Source organism: Lissotriton helveticus, chromosome 3_1 (genome assembly GCF_964261635.1).
Source record: "Lissotriton helveticus chromosome 3_1, aLisHel1.1, whole genome shotgun sequence".
Taxonomy (NCBI): Eukaryota; Metazoa; Chordata; class Amphibia; order Caudata; family Salamandridae; genus Lissotriton; species Lissotriton helveticus.
Window position 1 is genome coordinate 974,984,932 of NC_136061.1, and position 18,229 is coordinate 975,003,160.

Consider the following 18,229-nt stretch of genomic DNA (forward strand, 5'->3'; position numbering starts at 1 on the left):
ACTTCATTTTTACTTACCAATAATAGAGTCTACTTCAACTCATTATCTGATCCAACTCCAAAGTAAACAGGAGTGTACACTGCCATAAATGACCTGTTTTTACAATACTTTACCTGGCCTGACCTTCAGAAAGTTGATTTCCATAGCTTTCGCTTCAAAATAGGAGTTAAAGCCAACAAAGGAAGATCTGCAGCTGTGTGAACACACAGAAGAGTTGTCTGCATAGTGCACAGCGAAGCATGTTATTTCCAGAGGGCTAGAGGGGAAAACTGTGGCCCTGCACCAGCTCATATTCCAAGTGCAATATAGAGTGAAAAGGAGGAGCAAGAACACATTTCTGCTTTACACCAGCAGAACTAATCCTCTTAGTGAAACGTCTCTTATCACGTACTTTAGTTACCACCCTAGTAAACCAAAGGAAAGGAACCCGGATAATCCAAGAAGTTAGCCTCTGCCATAATTACCCCAATCTACCATATCAAACACTGCTGTAAAGTTCCCAACTGCACAATGCAGGACATGCCAGTCTTATCTCCATATATACTACAAATACCTATTGTCATTACACAACATTGTGAAGATGTTTGCATCCCAAAAAGATTATTTTCAGGCTAGTTAAGATAGACTACCATGTCTTGTTGCCTTCAGTGAATACATCTCTGAAATACTAAGGATTCTGCTACATGTCGAATCCAGATTGACATAATCCCCACTCGGCTGTGGTAATACAATATCACACTTATTACAATACAGTTGCCTCATATGTGAAACCCACTCTTCAGCTATTTAGCAGTTGTATTCTTCTCTTGCCTCAACAGATACCAAAGGTCAAAAGGCTGCTGTAAGAAAATAGATTGTTAGTGTATGGGGAAGAGAAACCCCAATCTTGAAAAGAGATGTAACTGAGCTTCAGCATAGTCAAACAATCAAGCGCCTAAAAGTTATTGGCAGGTTTCTGTGAGGAATCCCAATCTTCCCCTTAGTACCTTAACACAAGTACCAGCAGTAGGGCCTTCCTTAGACAAATCTGATTGTGGCACGTTGTGCTAAATCGAATTAACATTAAAGTTAAGTGATACGTAATTAGATTAAAATCTGAAAACAATTCTCAAACTAATTTAGTTACATAGAATACAATTTAATGACGGTGCTCAGGAGTTATGGAATTATGAAACAAAACATCCAGAGAAAACAATATGAATCTACACAGTCTATTTTATACAATAGGGTGTGGTAAACTACGCTGTAGGAACCCTTTGTGGTCAACCAGCAATGGAACACGGTCAGGCAAGATATAGTGGTCTGCCCTAGTCAATTGTCTAACCTCCTGACTTTTCGTGGTGGGCAAAATCCATCAGGTGAGAGCAGTTACATAGATGGGCTCCACACGACCACCACTTCGGTTTTGCAGTCTTCCTGAAGCTCCACGCAATGCCTCAAAAAGCTCAGGGTGAGACAAACCTTGGAACAGTAGGTACCAAGGTGTTTTGTCTATACATTCGAGGTAGTGTTGCAAACTTTGGCTTCTGAGGTTCCCCTCTGGACTTACAAACTTTTATGGCGGTCAGACTCTGCTAGCAGGCAAGGCTGAAGGATGTGTGGTTGCACGTCTCCATTAGGTCAGATATTGCTTATGCAAGGTTTTACTGAAGCCTGGTTTGTTGCAGTAAAAACATCAGAGTGAAACCAATATGACAATCTTGTCCACCAAGTTTGTGTCCTTGCCCGAAATTGTTGACACCATGCCCCAATCCTCCACAGGAATCTTTTTTGATACTGCAAATGTCCCCAACACCTTCAGAGTCTGTTTCCTGAACATCAGGTTACAGATTCATGTGGGAAAATGCGTTTCCATACACCTAATGAGGACCTCTGCCAAAAATCCAATACCAACTAGTCTCAATGGTTTTTCTAGCAAAGATAGCCTGGACCCTTTTATCCATGCGCGTCTTCAATAGCTCAAATTTCCTAACCCTGAGAGCAGGCTTTAGACTTTGACATTAAAGCAGAAGCTGAACTGCCATCTGTCATTCCCCAGGGAGACTGGCAGTTTCTAACACCACTTTTCTTCAACCCAAGCATAACTCTTGTATTGTGAGTGGTAGAGACACTGTTTTAGAAGGCTGGTGCACTGAATTTCCAGGACAAACCATATCAGAATTCCTGCACACTCGCCAACTGCCTTCCTCTTTAGAATGCCCCAGTTTTTTCCACATATGACAGAATCTATCCCACAAGACCCTATTTCCCAACTTTCACAGACCATGAATTAACTAATTCATCAAGAACAAGCTCTATCTGTGGTACAGCTTTCCTTTTGGGTAGTGTTGGGTGACCACAGAATGTTCCTGCTGATGTCTTCTCAGTAGGTCCAACTTGTTTGTTTAAGTTGTACCTGCTCCTTTGTAAGACACGAGCTGTTTAAAATACATTTAAAAAAAGGAGATCTGTTGCTAACGTGAACGAAGGGACAACTATCCCATGCACTTCTCAGTTTCTTCATTCACAGTTATTCGTAAAGGGTTACAAAATGTGGCTCGCCTTATTGGTATTCATGACACAGGAGGGTTTGCAACCCTCTATTTTATGACACAGTCGATTAGTAGATCAATTGTATAGTGAAATGAAGAGCAGTTCGCAACTCAGTTGATGTGAAATATGAATATCCTGGTTTGCAACCTGATTTTTGTACATAGGGTCTACTATTTTCTCTAAAATAAGGGAAGAAGGTGTGTGCTGCATGCTTCCAAACTGTTAAACAAACACCTGCAAGTGTTCCAGTCACTATGCGTCTACAGGGGTTCCAATGCATGGAGAAGACTGTGTTCTGATTTTTCACCATTGCTTCAGTCCTTTGATGTCGCAGTAGAGTTTAAAGCACTCCCAAATTATGCAATATGATGGTCATATGCCCTCTGGGTTTAACCCAAGGGAAATGGGATTTATACAAATTAGTACATTCAGTTATATGGAGGACTACGTCTTCAGTGCTAGTTAGAGAGCAATGATCTCTTAATTATTTGGTCAGAAGACAATACCATATTTTTGTCCCCATCAGACAGAAGCTAGAGGATGATTCTTTTAGTATTAGGGTATGTGGGTGAATCCTTCCTCTAGCTAGTTTGAGAGTTAATCCCACTTTAGTTTTGGGTGATGGGTGACAACTTCATGGCATACGAAAGAAAACAAAAAGTATATGAGATATGAAAGCAGATCTGTTTGCAGATACAAGTGTGCTGACCGAGTAGTAAGTAGGACAATAAGATATCTGCTAATTATGTGAATAACCGGCTCCATTTCTTCCTCTCCATGGAATATTGCTTTCAAATTGTCCTGTGTAGTCCATGGTTTGAAGTCTGCTCCCACAGGGGCTTAAGCCAATTCTCAGTGAGACCTAGCGAAGATAGATTCTAGCATTGTGTAACAGGGCATTATTTATGGTCCTGTGCCTTCGGAGAGAATATCAGCAATTTCCCGCAGAACAACACTATCTGAAACCATTTACATCACAGGCTCTGGTTTTCTATAGGTGATATAATTTGATGCACTTCCTATAGGCTTTCTACCAGAACCTACGGTAGCAGCTGTAATGACCTGGCGTAGTTCTTTCTTTAAAAAAAAAAAAGTTGCAGAACCTATACTTCTCTGCAGAATACCAAAAGCAAGCTGGATCTTACTCTAGGTGGGAGGGTGGTGGGGAACTCCACAATCTGTTTAGCAACTTTTACTGATATTACTCCTGACCGTTTGACGTCGCTTTTTAGTAAGGGGAAGTCTGGTTCCTCTCTCGATCCTGCCCCTCCCCATATCCTCGTACAAGGAACAGAATTTATTTTCCAGTCCTACTGGACATTCTTAATCTTTCGTTATCCAGTGGTTCAGTTCCTTCAGCTTGGAAAGCATAGTAAAACCTTTGTTGAAAAAGCCTAACCTGGACCCACTGTGCCTAGGGAATTACAGGCCTATCTTGCAGCTTCCTGTAGCAGGCAAGATACTAGAAAACATGTAAATCATCATCTGTCAATGTATTTGGAGGATAAGGATATCCTTAATTCCATCCACACTGGATTTCGTCCTCAACACAGCACAGAAACAGCACTTTTAGCGTTAGTTGAGGAGCTTAAGATACTGCTGGATAGGGGAGGTTCAGTATCAATTCTACTACTCAACCTCAGTGCTGTGTTGGACAAAGTAGATCACGGAATCCTTACTCAAAGTATTAGTAATGCTGGAATAAAACGCAATGCATTAAAATGGCTTACATACTTTGAGAATCGGACATTTCAGGTATACGATAAAAGCTGTTATTCTAACACTCTGCCCTGAAATGTGGAGTACGTCAGGGCTCTGCACTTAGTCCTATTCTCTTTAATCTTTACATGCGCCCTCTAGCAGAGATTGTTCTTGAATTCGGTTGTCAATCGTTTCCTATGCAGATGACACTCAATTAGTGCTCTCTATTTACCCGAGCATGGTCCATAATCTCAAAAACCTGGTCCTTGTCTGGAGAAGGTAGCTTGCTGGATGGCCAGCTGTTGCCTTAAGTTCAATGGAGACAGGACTGAGATCATGATGCTAGACAACAATACGACTATCCAGTCTCCATTAGGATGACCTGAATGTCTAGGTATTTCACCCTCCCCTAAAACACTATTAAAAGTTTGGGCATGTGGCTATATAAATCCCTTTCAATGGAATACCAAGGGAGGGAACATTCAGCTAGCGGTTCCAGCCTTCTTAGAATGCTTTGCAAATTTAAGATCTGCTCCCCCTCCTTTCTATAAGAATTATTGTACAGGTCTTGAAACTCTCCCGTCTGTACTATGGGAACTCACTCTACCTGGGGGCCCTGCGATATGCGGCCAGAAAGTTTCAAGTGATCCAAAATGCTGCAGCTCGCCTTCTGCTCAATATTCCAAGACATCTTTAGGCTCAGAGTGCCTGACCATACTTCACTGGCAACCTATTGATCAGTTGGTGAAGTTTAAGGCTCTATGCACTGCACACAGATCTCTTCATGCTAAAGGTCCTTCTCTATTTTGGGTTCTTATGCTGCCATACTCTCCAAATTGGACCCTGAAGTCGACCAATGCCTCTCCAAGTTGGACCCTGAGGTCGACCAATGCCCAACTCATGATAGTTCCCCAAATATGCAGGATGAGACGTGGCGGGCGCTCCTTCGCCTTCCTTATTTCCAGGTTTTGGAATTCAAAGCCTATTGGCCTACGTCTAAAGGAGAATATACCTACTTTCAGGAAGCACTTAAAAGTTTTGCTCTGTGTAGTTTAGTTTTTATTCGACAGGATGTCCTAATGAGTGCTGACTGTTCAGCTGTGTTGCGGATGCTAGCGCTGTGAAGCCTCTAAGTAGTCATGCGCTCTATAAATCCCAATAGAATTTAAGAGACATTTCTCAAAATCCCACTTACTTCAACATTTACAATTGTGTAGAGTTGAATAAAACAGGCTGATTACTTTGCACCACTTACCTCTGAAGTGTGATGTCCGCTCAAGCAGTCCTGGCTCAGAAAACGAATCCTTTAGTGAAGGTACGGGTGAGGGTAGATTGAATTTGCTGGTTACAAACTAATATTGTATAGTATCCAGTTGTGTCCCTCCAACTCCTACACCAATGCTAAACACAGTTCCACAGTGCTTGAAGGTACTTTCTTTGTGTTCGACCCATCAATTCATTCATCAATCCATAAGGATCTGGCCTTGACCCACCAGCTATACCAACTAATATTTGGAAAACTCATTCAAAAAGGACCACATGCAGAACGCTCTGAAAATCATACAAAGCACAGAGGGCTTTTGGCGATCTAGTATATCCCCCCTCCCCGCCAACGATGGGTGCAGAATGTGCCTATATTTGTAAAGTCGCTCTGATCACACACCACAGGAATTCCTAGCCCCCGCCGCAGCCAGCCGCTCAGAGCTTCCTGGTGCGCGCACACAAACTCTCACACTACACAATTCTTCAAAACGCGTGTTCACACAACTTCAGGATGAAGTTCATCATTAAAGTTGTATTCCGGGCATTTCTCATACAAGCACTCAACACACAAATACAATGTTTTCTCTTACTGCCTGGTGACTGGCAGGATGAAGAACAACATTAAACAGACAGCTCCTTTCCGTGCACTGCATGACAATAGAGGTTTGAGGGAGGAGGCCTGTGACTTTTTCACCCAAAAAAAGTCCATTTATCAGCTGCAGAGTTACTTCATTGCTCCATTAAGTGAAATTTACTTTGCAAAGTAGCCTTTCGTTTGCTACAGAAGGGGTTTACAAAATGGAAATATAATGCTAAGGAAAAATCAGAAATTAAATTAAAACTGGGTAGCGTTTAGGAGTAGTGAGGGGTTTAGGGGTTCCAGAAGGGGTGATGAGACTTTTTAGGAGTCAGGAATGGGCAAGTTCTGGTGTACAAAGGTGTTTGTAAGGGTTCAGGGAAAGGGAAGAGTTTAGTGTTGGTGAGGGTTTCTAGGGATCAGGAGTGCAAGGATTGTAGAGGTGTTGAGGGGTCTTGCATTTGCATGCGAGTTACACATACCCTTTCTAGACCTGGGTAGTTGACAGCTCTATTTGAATGGCGACTGTGCGGCAAAGTGGGGAACTCGCTGACTGACGCCAGAATCCTCTCCAGCGGAGGAAATGCCAAGCTTTAAGAGGAGTCTGTTTTTGCCTCTATGATCTGTAGTTCCTAGGATGGAAACTGTTGCTCTCTGTTGCCTCTAGGCTAGGTCGCCCCCACGCGCTGCTGTCTCCCAGCCTGCCTCCTCGCCCAGCTGATCCCGCCGCCGCTGCCACCTTGGACGACCCAGCCGCCGCTGAGCCGCCCACCGCCTGATTTTCCCGCCGCTGCCACCCTGCGGCCCCGCCCCCCTCCAGCCCATTCGACGCACCGCTCCCGCCACCCAGCTGCTCCTCACTCCCGGCTCCTTACTTATGGAGTCCATGAAGCGCCCGCGCAGCGGGCGCGCCAAAGGCAAGCCCGTCTGCGCCCATCCGCGTCTGGACCGCGCCCAGCGCCAGGACCCCTGGCCCTCAACGATGCCAACGCACCCGACGAACCTACGACGCCGCCACCCTCCACGCACTCAACGCCAGCCGGAACCCCGCCTGCTACCGAGCCACCCCAAAACGCACCCACAGACCCTTCACCTGCCTAGCCTGCAAATACACCTGCCTCTGAAACTGCACCGCACCCGCCAAGCCAAGCTCCAGCAACAACCACCTCAAGTGCATCCTGCTCAACATCCGCTCCATCCACAGGCATGCCGTCGAACTCTGGAATCTCCTCGACACAACATCACCAGACGTCGCCTTCCTCACAGAAACATGGATGAACGCCTCCTCAGCCCCCGACATCGCCATAGCCATTCCGGAGGGCTACAAGATCACCCGGAGGGACCGCATCAACCGGACCGGAGGAGGCATCGCCATCATCCACAGAAACACCATCCCCATCACGACCAACTCCGACGACACCCTCACCGCCGCCGAGCACCTTCACTTCCAGATTCACACCGACCCCAAGACCATCCTCAGAGGCACCTTCATCTACAGACCCCTGGGACCACGCACACAATTCAGCGAAGCCATCGCAGACTTAGTCAGTCCGCACGCCCTCACCTCCACAGACTACTTCCTCCTAGGGGACCTCAACTTCCACCTGGAGAACAACAAGGACTGCAGCACTGCCGCCCTGCTAGACAACCTCGCACTCAAGCAACTGGTGAACACCCCCACCCACTACGCCGGCCACACGCTCGACCCCATCTTCTCCTCCAACAAGCACATCTCCTTCAGCCACTCAACCGGACTACACTGGACAGACCACAGCTGCGTCCACTTCAACTTCAAGAGAACCACGACCCACCACCACCCACAACAGGCTCCCCGCAGAAGTTGGAGCAAGATCACCGCCGACCAGCTCACCACCGTCCCTCATCCAGAACCCTCCCACCAACACAATGGACCCCAACCAAGCAGCCCGCAAACTCACACAGTGGCTCACCAACTGCGCCGACGAACTCGCACCTCTGAAAAATCCTCCCAGCAGACCCGGCAGCAGGAAAGCCTCGTGGTTTACCAACGAGCTCATAAACTCCAAGAAAACCTGCCGCACCCTCGGGAAAGCCTGGCGCCACGACCAGACAGCAGAACACATGACCGCCCTCAAGAACGCCACCCGCAAACACCACCAGCTGATCCGCACCTCCAAGAAGACAACATTCAAAGAACGACTGGACAACAACACCCACAACAGCAAGGAACTCTTCAGCATCGTTAAAGAGCTCTCCAACCCCAGCGCCTGCAACAACGACATCACACCCTCGCAAGACCTCTGCGACTCACTCGCCTCGTTCTTCCACCGCAAGATCGCCGACATACACAACAGGTTCGGCGCGCTGACCACGCACCCAACCACCGAACCAGCGCACCCCACCACCACCCTCTGCACCTGGACCCCTGTCAGCACCGAAGACACCACCCACCTGATGAACACCATCCACTCCGGCTCCCCTACCGACCCCTGCCCACACCATATCTTCAACAAAGCAGACTCCATCATCGCACACCAACTCCGGAACATCATCAACAGCTCCTTCGCATCCGCCACCTTCCCGGAGAGCTGGAAACATGCCGAGCTGAGCACCCTCCTGAAGAAACCCACCACAGACCCCACGGACCTGAAGAACTTCCGCCCCCACCTCGCTCCTCCTCTTTCCAGCCAAAGTCATCGAGAAGACCGTCAACAGAAAACTCTCTGCCTTCCTCGAGACCAACGGATCCCTCTACCCCTCTCAGTCCGGTTTCCGAGCAAACCACAGCACCGAGACCGCCCTCATCGCAGCCACCAACGACATCAGGTCCCTGCTCGACAACGGGGAAACTGCTACCCTCATCCTCCTGGACCTCTCAGCAGCCTTCGACACCGTATGCCACCGCACCCTGATACATTCATGAGGCACAGGGTCAGACTGATTTGCATATAGCCAGGTCTGAACTGGGGTGGCAGAGTGGGCTAAAGAACGGTGATGGATCAAACCCAGATCTTTTGACTGGGAGTGAGTGTTTGATTGGTTCTGATGCTCCGTCCATCACCACCCCCTTTTGTACCGCACCCTGATACAGCGCCTCAGCAACACTGAAATCCAAGGAGCGGCCCTGGAGTGGATCATCTCGTTCCTCGATGGAAGAACCCAGAGAGTCCGCCTCCCCCGTTCCGATCCGCGGCCACCGAAGTTATCTGCGGCGTTCCGCAAGGATCCTCACTCAGCCCCACCCTCTTCAACGTCTACATGAGCCCTCTCGCAGCCATCGCACACCAACACAACCTCAACATCATCTCCTATGCCGACGACACCCAGCTGATCCTCTCCCTCACCAACGACCCCGCCACCGCCAAAGCAAACCTCCAGGAAGGAATGAAAGACGTCGCAGAATGGATGAAGATCAGCCATCTGAAACTGAACGCAGACAAGACGGAAGTCCTCATCCTCGGACCATCCCCCTCCGCCTGGGTTGACTCTTGGTGGCCCCCTGCCCTGGGCACTGCACCCAAGCCAACGGACCACGCACGCAACCTGGGCTTCATCCTGGACTCCTCCCTCACGATGACCAAGCAAGTCAACGCCGTCTCGTCATCCTGCTTCAACACCCTACGCATGCTCCGCAAGATCTTCCGATGGATCCCACCGAAACCAGGAAGACGGTCACTCAGGCCCTCGTCACCAGCCGTCTGGACTACGGGAAAACCCTTTACACTGGAACCACAGTCAAACTCCAGAAAAGACTCCAGCGCATTCAGAACGCCTCATCACGACTCGTCCTGGACATCCCTCGCCACAGCCACATCTCTGCCCACCTGAAAGACCTGCACTGGCTCCCCGTCAACAAGAGGATCATGTTCAGACTCCTCACCCACGCACACAAGGCTCTCCACGACACGGGTCCGAAGTACCTCAACAGCCGCCTCACATTCTACACACCCACCCGCCAGCTCCGATCCGCCAGCCTCGCCCTCGCCTCCGTCCCACGATTCCGCAGATCCACCGTCGGAGGAAGATCCTTCTCCTACCTGGCAGCCAAGACTTGGAACTCCCTCCCCACTCACCTACGGCTGACCCGGGACCATCTCTCCTTCAGGAAACAACTCAAGACATGGCTGTTCGAGCAGTAGCGATCCCCCCACCCCCCTCAGCGCCTTGAGACCCTACGGGTGAGTAGTGCGCTATACAAATTCTGATGATTGATTGCTTTTTTCTGGATGACTGATAACCCTATGCTGCGCCTTCCAGAATAAGGTTGTCCACTGATCTGGAGACTGAGCTTTCACTAACTGGTTCTCCAAATATGGGAAAAGGCAATGATGGGTCACCACACTGCCAGGAGTTTTGTAAATGAGGTGAACTTCAGACAAAAAGGGAGACAGCCGTAATGGTTATTATGACCTCCAACTGCAGATCCGAAATGCTCTCAAAGTTGATCCTTACATACATCAGTGTCTCTTTGCTGCCTATCCCTATGGCCTCTGAGATTTGAGTGAATGCCACCTAGTGGAAGAGTTCCATAAGGAGATACAGATAAAGGTTTTAATATCTAGCATTGATACACCTACGGGTAAAAGAAACCCATTCTAGTTCTCTGGAACCAATTCTATTAACGTTGGAAAAAAATCTTACACCATCATGTGCACAACAATTAAAGTTAAATGTATAGTTGAACAAAATAAAACAAATCAACAGCACATTACTGGGCCACAGTAACAAACATTGTATAAGCACTACGATAAAACTAACATGGAAACACCCTCTCCTCTGGAGTTGGACAATGCAATCCAATTACCTACATTGACTGTGTTGCACAGATATATAACTACGGCCAAGAAATGAAAATAATTGGCATTTGCTTAAATCAAAAAAAGAGAGGTAGAAGCTAATATCTGGGTGCACAGTGCTTCCACACTTAAACAAAATCACAAAGGGGTGCCACGACCTAGGGGGGCGGGGGAATCTCCAAGTACAGACCCCCTGGCAAACCTACTGATTTATTTTAAGGACTCACCCACTCTGTTTTCAGTCCAGTGCCATGCGCCATCATCGAGTCCTCACCACAGATATTCTAAACATATTTGGGACGGCTAAACCTTTAAAGATCAAAGAGAGCTCTTGTAATGTCACCTATTTTAAGAAGGGGAATCTGCATATTAACATTGCCTCAGGTTGCCCCTGTACTCTTTATTTTTCTAGGCCCCTAGACCAGGTTAAAAAACATGTTTGTAGAGGTTTATAGAGTTTCTATTAAGTGATCCACATTAGCTCTGATCTACATGCTTCGATGCTAGCTTGCTCTCTACGGGTCACTTTGGCTTTCTACAGGACCACAAGTATCTTGGTCCCTACTACTAGTTAAATCTGATTTATGACCATACTAAACATATCTCTATCAATTCTGCATTCAAACATTTATCTTTTCATGCCTCAAACTTAAGCAATAATGGTTATATTGGTGTTGCTTGGATTTGATGTTCTTCCAGGGAAACTCATTTAATAATATGGTTTACTGTTAGTTGTGCTATGTGAGCTACTAATGGTCTCCATAAGCAAATAAACATTAAGAATAACTCCTTACATTTGTGACAAGAGATTATGGTTTATGATAGCTTTTCTCCATACTTAGTTTTTCAGTTTTCGGTATAACAGAATACCACTGTATGCCAACATGAATACAGAAGTTACTTCCACTAACTGAATGCAGGCTCTCTAACTGAACTTATTAATATGCTTCCCACTGCCAACTTTACATGCACCTCTGACCAATTCTCTTGCACTTAGTGAGACAATCTGTTCTATTCTGCCAAGCAATCCGACTTACAACAAAGCAAAAAAGTTGTGGGGTAAAAACAGACATAATTATTTAAAACTCGATGAAACAATAAATTACTGAGTATTGAGTTTTTTTTAATAACAAGAATTACTCGTATAAACATACTACGAAACACCTGTACTTCTCTAATCATCCCAAAACGAAATCATGATTGAAGATCACTGACCAAGAGGGTGTATAAGAACACTGAAATACGTTTTTGGATGCTACATATTTGGCGTTTGTCCACCCAAGGCATAAATATGTGAAGTCAGTCAGTTCTTTGTTACTTCCTCTCAATTTTAAGAAAACAGAGGTGGTTGTCCAAGCTCTGCCGGTGTTCAATCCACCTGTTACTTCTTTTAGACAGGGAGTCCTGTCTAAAAGAAGTAATGGGCCAATGACCTTTAATTCCTCCAGATGTTAATCTAATCTAAAAACGTTCTCCTTCCACAAAAGTCGACGTGTTTTGGCCAAAATAATTGAAGGCCTCATCAGGACTAAGGAAGTCAAGGGAACTTGTATCTGCAATTAAAAATAATGATCAACTCCTGATCGCAAATCATACCAAAGTACACCAAACCTATTCTATGCGTTATGTACAATCAATGAATAGTCAGAGACCGGAAATTCCAAAACAAAGGAAAATTATATACAAATTGCTCACTCAGAGCTCGGAGGGGGGTACTCACTTCACACCACTCGTGAAAAAACCCATGCAAGAGACTAGTAACTATTATTGATGCACACAACTATGTCATGCAAGGGATGGAGTCAAAATGCCACACGAAATAACGAGGTACACCTGTGAGTTAGTGTACATGAAATTCCAATCAAGCCAGTGTACTATACGTCGATGAAAATAAAACCAAAAGGTTCAGAAAAAGGGCCACAGCATTCATATGGTAATTGCAGGGGCGTAGCTTTTTGGGAAGTGTATGGGGTTTCACAACCCCTAATAAATGTATTTTTAATAAATAGTTGGGTACAGGAGCTTTCAGTCGGGTATGGTAAGGTGTGTCTCTGATTTCACCTGGGATTTTAAATACTTACTCGGACAAATTCTCACACACAATTTTCTCTGTTTTGAAGGTCTTAAAACATGGTTATTTTACAAAATACTGTGTATTGAGTACCCCTCACAAGCCACGCTCGTTTCCCTTTCCACTGGCCCTTAAATCCAATTCATGCGCTGCTTCTAATATAATGATTGACATGATATGCCAGTCTGATTGTCAGTAAATCTGAAGCCCAACCACCAATCCTCCCCCAGTCTTACTGACCAAGCTACACCCCTGGGTGATAGTCAAGGATAAAGCTATCCTACCTCATTGGCAAGCCTGTTCTAGTTTCCGGAGATGCCCTTCCTCAACCCTTCCACCATGCTGGAGTCTCATGGCTGGGAAACATGGAAGGACAAACTGGGGCACGTCCCAGCAGCAGTAAAGGTAATGCCGAAGATACTGCATATTTGGCTCACAGGAAAACCACCAGGCTCCAAGGGACCTAAATGTAAACCACAGGGTCTATATAGTTAATTTTTGTCTCATTGCCTTATTTGCTTTTCAAAATGACCTCCATATGACAAACGCTAAAAGATAAGCTGAAACACGGGAACATGTAAAGCAAGTAAGGGAACAAGAGGTCGAACAGAAAAGTCAGTCGTAAAATCTCCAATGCAGGAAAATCTATCCAAATCCAAATCTATTAATATTATTGAGAGATTACCAAGGTCTCAAGGGGGAAAACACTCTACATTACCGCCCGATCAGAGACCTCCTGCGATTCCTACATCAGGGTCCTGCACATGTGTTACAGTGAAAGATGCTTGGCAGTTCGGGCTGGACTGTTCCCAGGAGGCACAGGGTCAGACTGATTTGCATATAGCCATGTCTGAACTGGGGTGGAGGAGTGAGCTAAAGAATGATGATGGATTAAACCCAGATCAGTTGACTGGAGGGGAGTGCTTGCAATGTTCAACACTCCGTCCATCATCCCCTTTGGTTTTACAGTGAAAGATGTGCCATGACACCGTAAGACACTTTTAAATGATCACCACTGAGTGAAGCAGACTGTGTTCTGGCTTCTGGAAAGTACGAAGTGTATGGTGGGAGAATGGAGAAATCATGTTTTTTTTTTGTTGTTGCTGCAAGTGGCAGCCATATTACAAAAGGTAAGAAAAGAACCAACACAGAAGGACACGCATGGAAAATGTTTAAAATAAAATGCTTACCGTATATATTATTTTACATGAGAATACCGAATTTCAACCACATTCAAGTTTGTCCTAATATGAGTTTAAATACAAGTTATTAAATTGAATCGACACCAAGGACGAATAAAGTATATACATCACCCATGAATTCTAAACATTGAATTCTTGCAAAATAAATTACAGAGCTCTGTCGATAAGATTACGATCATCAGTGTACAGGGCAAAAACTTTAAGTCCATATCCTTTTCAAAACTTATACAACGCAATGTAAGAAAACCACATTTAATCCTTAAAGCCCTGGAATACAACTGTCCGTGAACAAAAATGAATACAACTCCATTTATGCACGGACAGGCGTCAAATATATAGCACGCGAAGAAATGAATACGCACACGCCGATACTGCAGCTGGGAACTAGCAGACCCTTACACGGGCTGACTGCGTTCACACACCTTCCAGAGTCTGTACCAGAATAGATACTTTTTCTACTTTTGTACTTTATACTCAAGAGAATACTCCGGGATTACAGTCCTGAGGATGTCATAGGCCCAGGGTGACACACCCACTGATAAAACAAGTGTTGGCTAGCAGAAGAAATTGAATAAAAAGAAAAGATTGAAGTACAAAAGAAAATTGTGGTTTTACGATACTCATATGCTAGGAGACTTCTGTTCTTGTTTTGTTTCTCATTGGGATGCTGGGTTGACATCCATTCTCCTTTAGCACTGCATTAATATAACACGCTATAACAACTGTGTACTGTGTCTTTACGCGCCATATCACCTTAAAAATCCCCTGTAAGTCATTTCAGGCATCAAATATGTAACTAATAAAAACTTTTTACAGTGTTATTTTAAATGTGTTCTTCACCCTCTGTGATCTTCAATCAAGATTTTGTTTTGGAATAATTATAGAACTAAATGCATTGCATAATATGTTTATATGAGTAACTGTTGCTATTAAAAAATTAATTGCTCAGTGAATTGTTTAGTTGAGTTTTCAATAATTAATTGTCTATTTTTCCCCACAACTTTCTGCTTTATTTTGTTCTTGTAGTCATAGCCCAAGTTCTGCGGGTTATATGGACAACCCCTTTATGCTTTATCGTAAGCATTCAGAATTAGTTACCCAACTACTCTTCAACATTTTATACCTAACCAGAATCTACATAAACTGGTTTAAATCTACAGTTAGTGGTCTTGCCATTGGTGAAAGAAAATGACTGTCCAATACCTTCAAACCCATCCAGGCTCTGTATCCGAGTTCCACTTCTCAAAACTCTTACACAACAGATGAACAACAGGTTTGCCTGCTAGGTCTCTGTGTTCAGCCTACTGAATTTCCTTTGGTTGGGCTTCCATCATTTACACTCAACAGACTTAACCTTCAGAAATGTCTCGCATTTTCTCGCACTTGCTTACCATAACAATATCCATCTTGATTCTCTTAGACCTCTCTGCTACCTTCAACACAGTCGAACTCTTGGACCTCATATCTATGGTTCTCTTCTTACCATTCTGGATGCTCTTTTTCAGTCTCTGGGTGCTCCTCACTCTCATACCCTAAGGTTTTATTTTGGGACCACTAGTGTTTTCCCTCTGCACCACCTCTATAACCTCATTTGGCTTCTCCTACCTTTCATCTGCCAGATAACTTCGTAATCTGCCAGAGACATAAGAGTAGACTGAAATTCTCAGTACTTACTTTCAGAACTGCTGACTTTGGCACGAGTCACTGACTATTTTACCAGCTTCTGATGCCCGACTTGACATGATGGGATATTTAAACTGGTACCAACGGCAACCAACACTTTTATTGCGACTTTGTAATGAGTGTTTTAGGGATTATGATGATCCGAAATCCAAACTAATATCATGATTAATAATGCTGTAATTACAAGATGCACAGCGATGTGAAACTGCACTTATGCAAAGACTTGGGGTGCAAGGGTTTCTCATTAAAGAAATTATATAAGATTACCTATTTCTTGGTGGTGTGTTGTATCTGAGCTAAACGTGATTTGGCGAAGGTGCTGCCTTTAGTTTGAAGCTTTCAGCATTCCTATCGACAGCTGTTTGGCTATAGAAAACTGAAGGCCTGCGAAGGATGATAAATATGCTACTCTGGAGAAGCTGAATTTAACAGAGCTCTAAGGCATCAATGTAATGACCCATCTTGCATTTTCCAAGACTTCATTCGTGAAAATCCATCAAATGGTAAATCCATGGCTTTGTCTTTAATATCACAGTGTAGCCTACCAGGTGTACCTGTATGTACGCACACAGTTGTTCAATGCTCAAGCAGTCCCGGCATCAAAACCATGATACAGCTGCTGTAAACCAGTTAGTCAAACGTTCAGCTTTCCGTCAAAACGGGATTTGCTGAATGTAGCATGCTATCACAGAAGTAGAGCTGATACATCCAACAAAATGGTCTTCCAGCGCCTCGGACTCCTTATTTAAAACAGAAGATGGAGCCGGACCTTTTGTGTTGCCCCTGGCAGCAGGTTGTGCAGATAAAATGTCCCACGGTGAAGTGTTAACCTTTGGGTGTTGTGTATTTAGAATGGAAGGGCTTTGGATAGTCAAGACTCCGAAAGTGGTCTACTGCAAATAACAGACACTACTTGTTCAGACAAATACTTCCTGCAGCTGGGCCACAGTTGGCGTCGTCTTCGAAAAAACCGAGGAGCCTGCCTTGAAAGTGGTAGAAATATCAGGTTTCCACTTAATTTCTGATGAGCGAGTGGAGCGGTTTGATAGGATGCAGAGGTCTAGATGCATTGCCAGTATCCCGTTGTTTCTATTTTTTTTTTTTTAGAGGACTAGGCTATTGAGGAACAGCAGAACTTTATAACTTTAACTAAGGTACCTAGTACGGTGTCGGGTGATTAGTGGCTTTGCAAGCCTACATTTGTGAGAAAATCAATCAGCGCGGCGGCGCCAGGCAGAAGCATCAACCTTCAACCATCGAATCTCGTGACGTAACATCCCGCTCGCAATTTCAAACTAGAACAGAGATTACCAGCTGCTGAGTCTCTGTTTATCCGCTGCAGCAGCAGCTGTTCTGTTGACAAACCCAATTTTAGCCACGAGAGAGGAGGGAGCCATCATGCGTCCTAACAACTGCTCCTGCTAATCCGGCAGTGCACGGATCAGTTACCGGCAAACAGTCCTCCATTGTGTGCGCAGCAGCGTGCACCTTGGACCGATTGCATCTATAAATAGCACAGCAGAACTACACACTCTCATGTCATACCAGAAGTGGAATATGTTCTGCAGAAGAGATAACATCAGCGCGCCTTCTCCCTGCTAAAAGCCTCGGGCAGCAATCCCCACGGGCTCCGAGTGTTTACAGCTGGGTGGGACTGCTACTGCGCGTGTGTGCGTGTGACAGCAGAGACAACGTGTATGTTTGTGTAATACCTTTGAGTGAGTGTGCGAATGTGTAACTGCAGAAAGTGTGTGCGTGTGTGTGAGAGAGAAAAACATGAGAGAGTGAGGAAAGGTGTTTATGTAAGGTACTTTAGGGAAGGATGAAAGGATAAGTGTAGAGGTGGGTGTGCGCACGTCTATGCACATATAACATTAGAGATTGAAGGTGGAATGTGTGTGTGCAGTGTGTAACTGCAACAACTGGGTGTGTGAGAAAAATTAGAAAGTGAGGGAAGGTTTTTGTGCATGTAATCTTAGGGAACAACAATGCATTTAACCAGAGAGTGAGAGTAGGGTGTGAATGTGTGTAAAGTACACACAAAAAGAAGCTACCCTGAATGAGTGTCTGATTCGAAGGTGGAAAAAAGTGCACTACACCTTCTCGTGTGTGGTGCTGGGCGTATGCATTTTTTTGAAGGAGTGTCCTCACACACCACCAGGTGTCATGCTTCATCATCGGCAGTCTTCGCTCTCTAAAAACCGCGTTTCATAGAGAGCAGGCCTTCACCTGGAGACAGGGAGGCACTTCTAAAAGTTAAATGGGGGGGGGGGGGCCTTGGAAGAAGTTAGTGATTTAATAATAAATGCAAACTCCAAATGTAATTTATTAGTAAGGTGTTTGTTTAATATTAAAAACTAGGGTGTGGGGACCTTGGGGTTTAGTACCCCATCCCCATCAACGTCGTCAACATGTTTCTGCCAAA

General features: G+C 45.1%; 1 protein-coding gene across 6 annotated transcripts in view; it reads right to left on the bottom strand.

The window, feature by feature from the left end:
- Nucleotides 1–18,229, bottom strand: part of HDAC4 (histone deacetylase 4) — a 1,367,213-nt gene that overhangs the window by 991,145 nt on the left and 357,839 nt on the right. The window contains exon 1 of one of the 6 annotated variants that reach the window (XM_078681416.1): nt 11,076–11,159. The exons of the other annotated variants lie outside the window; for them this stretch is intronic. The gene's annotated coding sequence lies outside the window, so the exon portion shown is untranslated. Of the gene's footprint in view, nt 1–11,075; nt 11,160–18,229 lie in introns of those variants that run through there. 6 annotated transcript variants of the gene reach the window in all.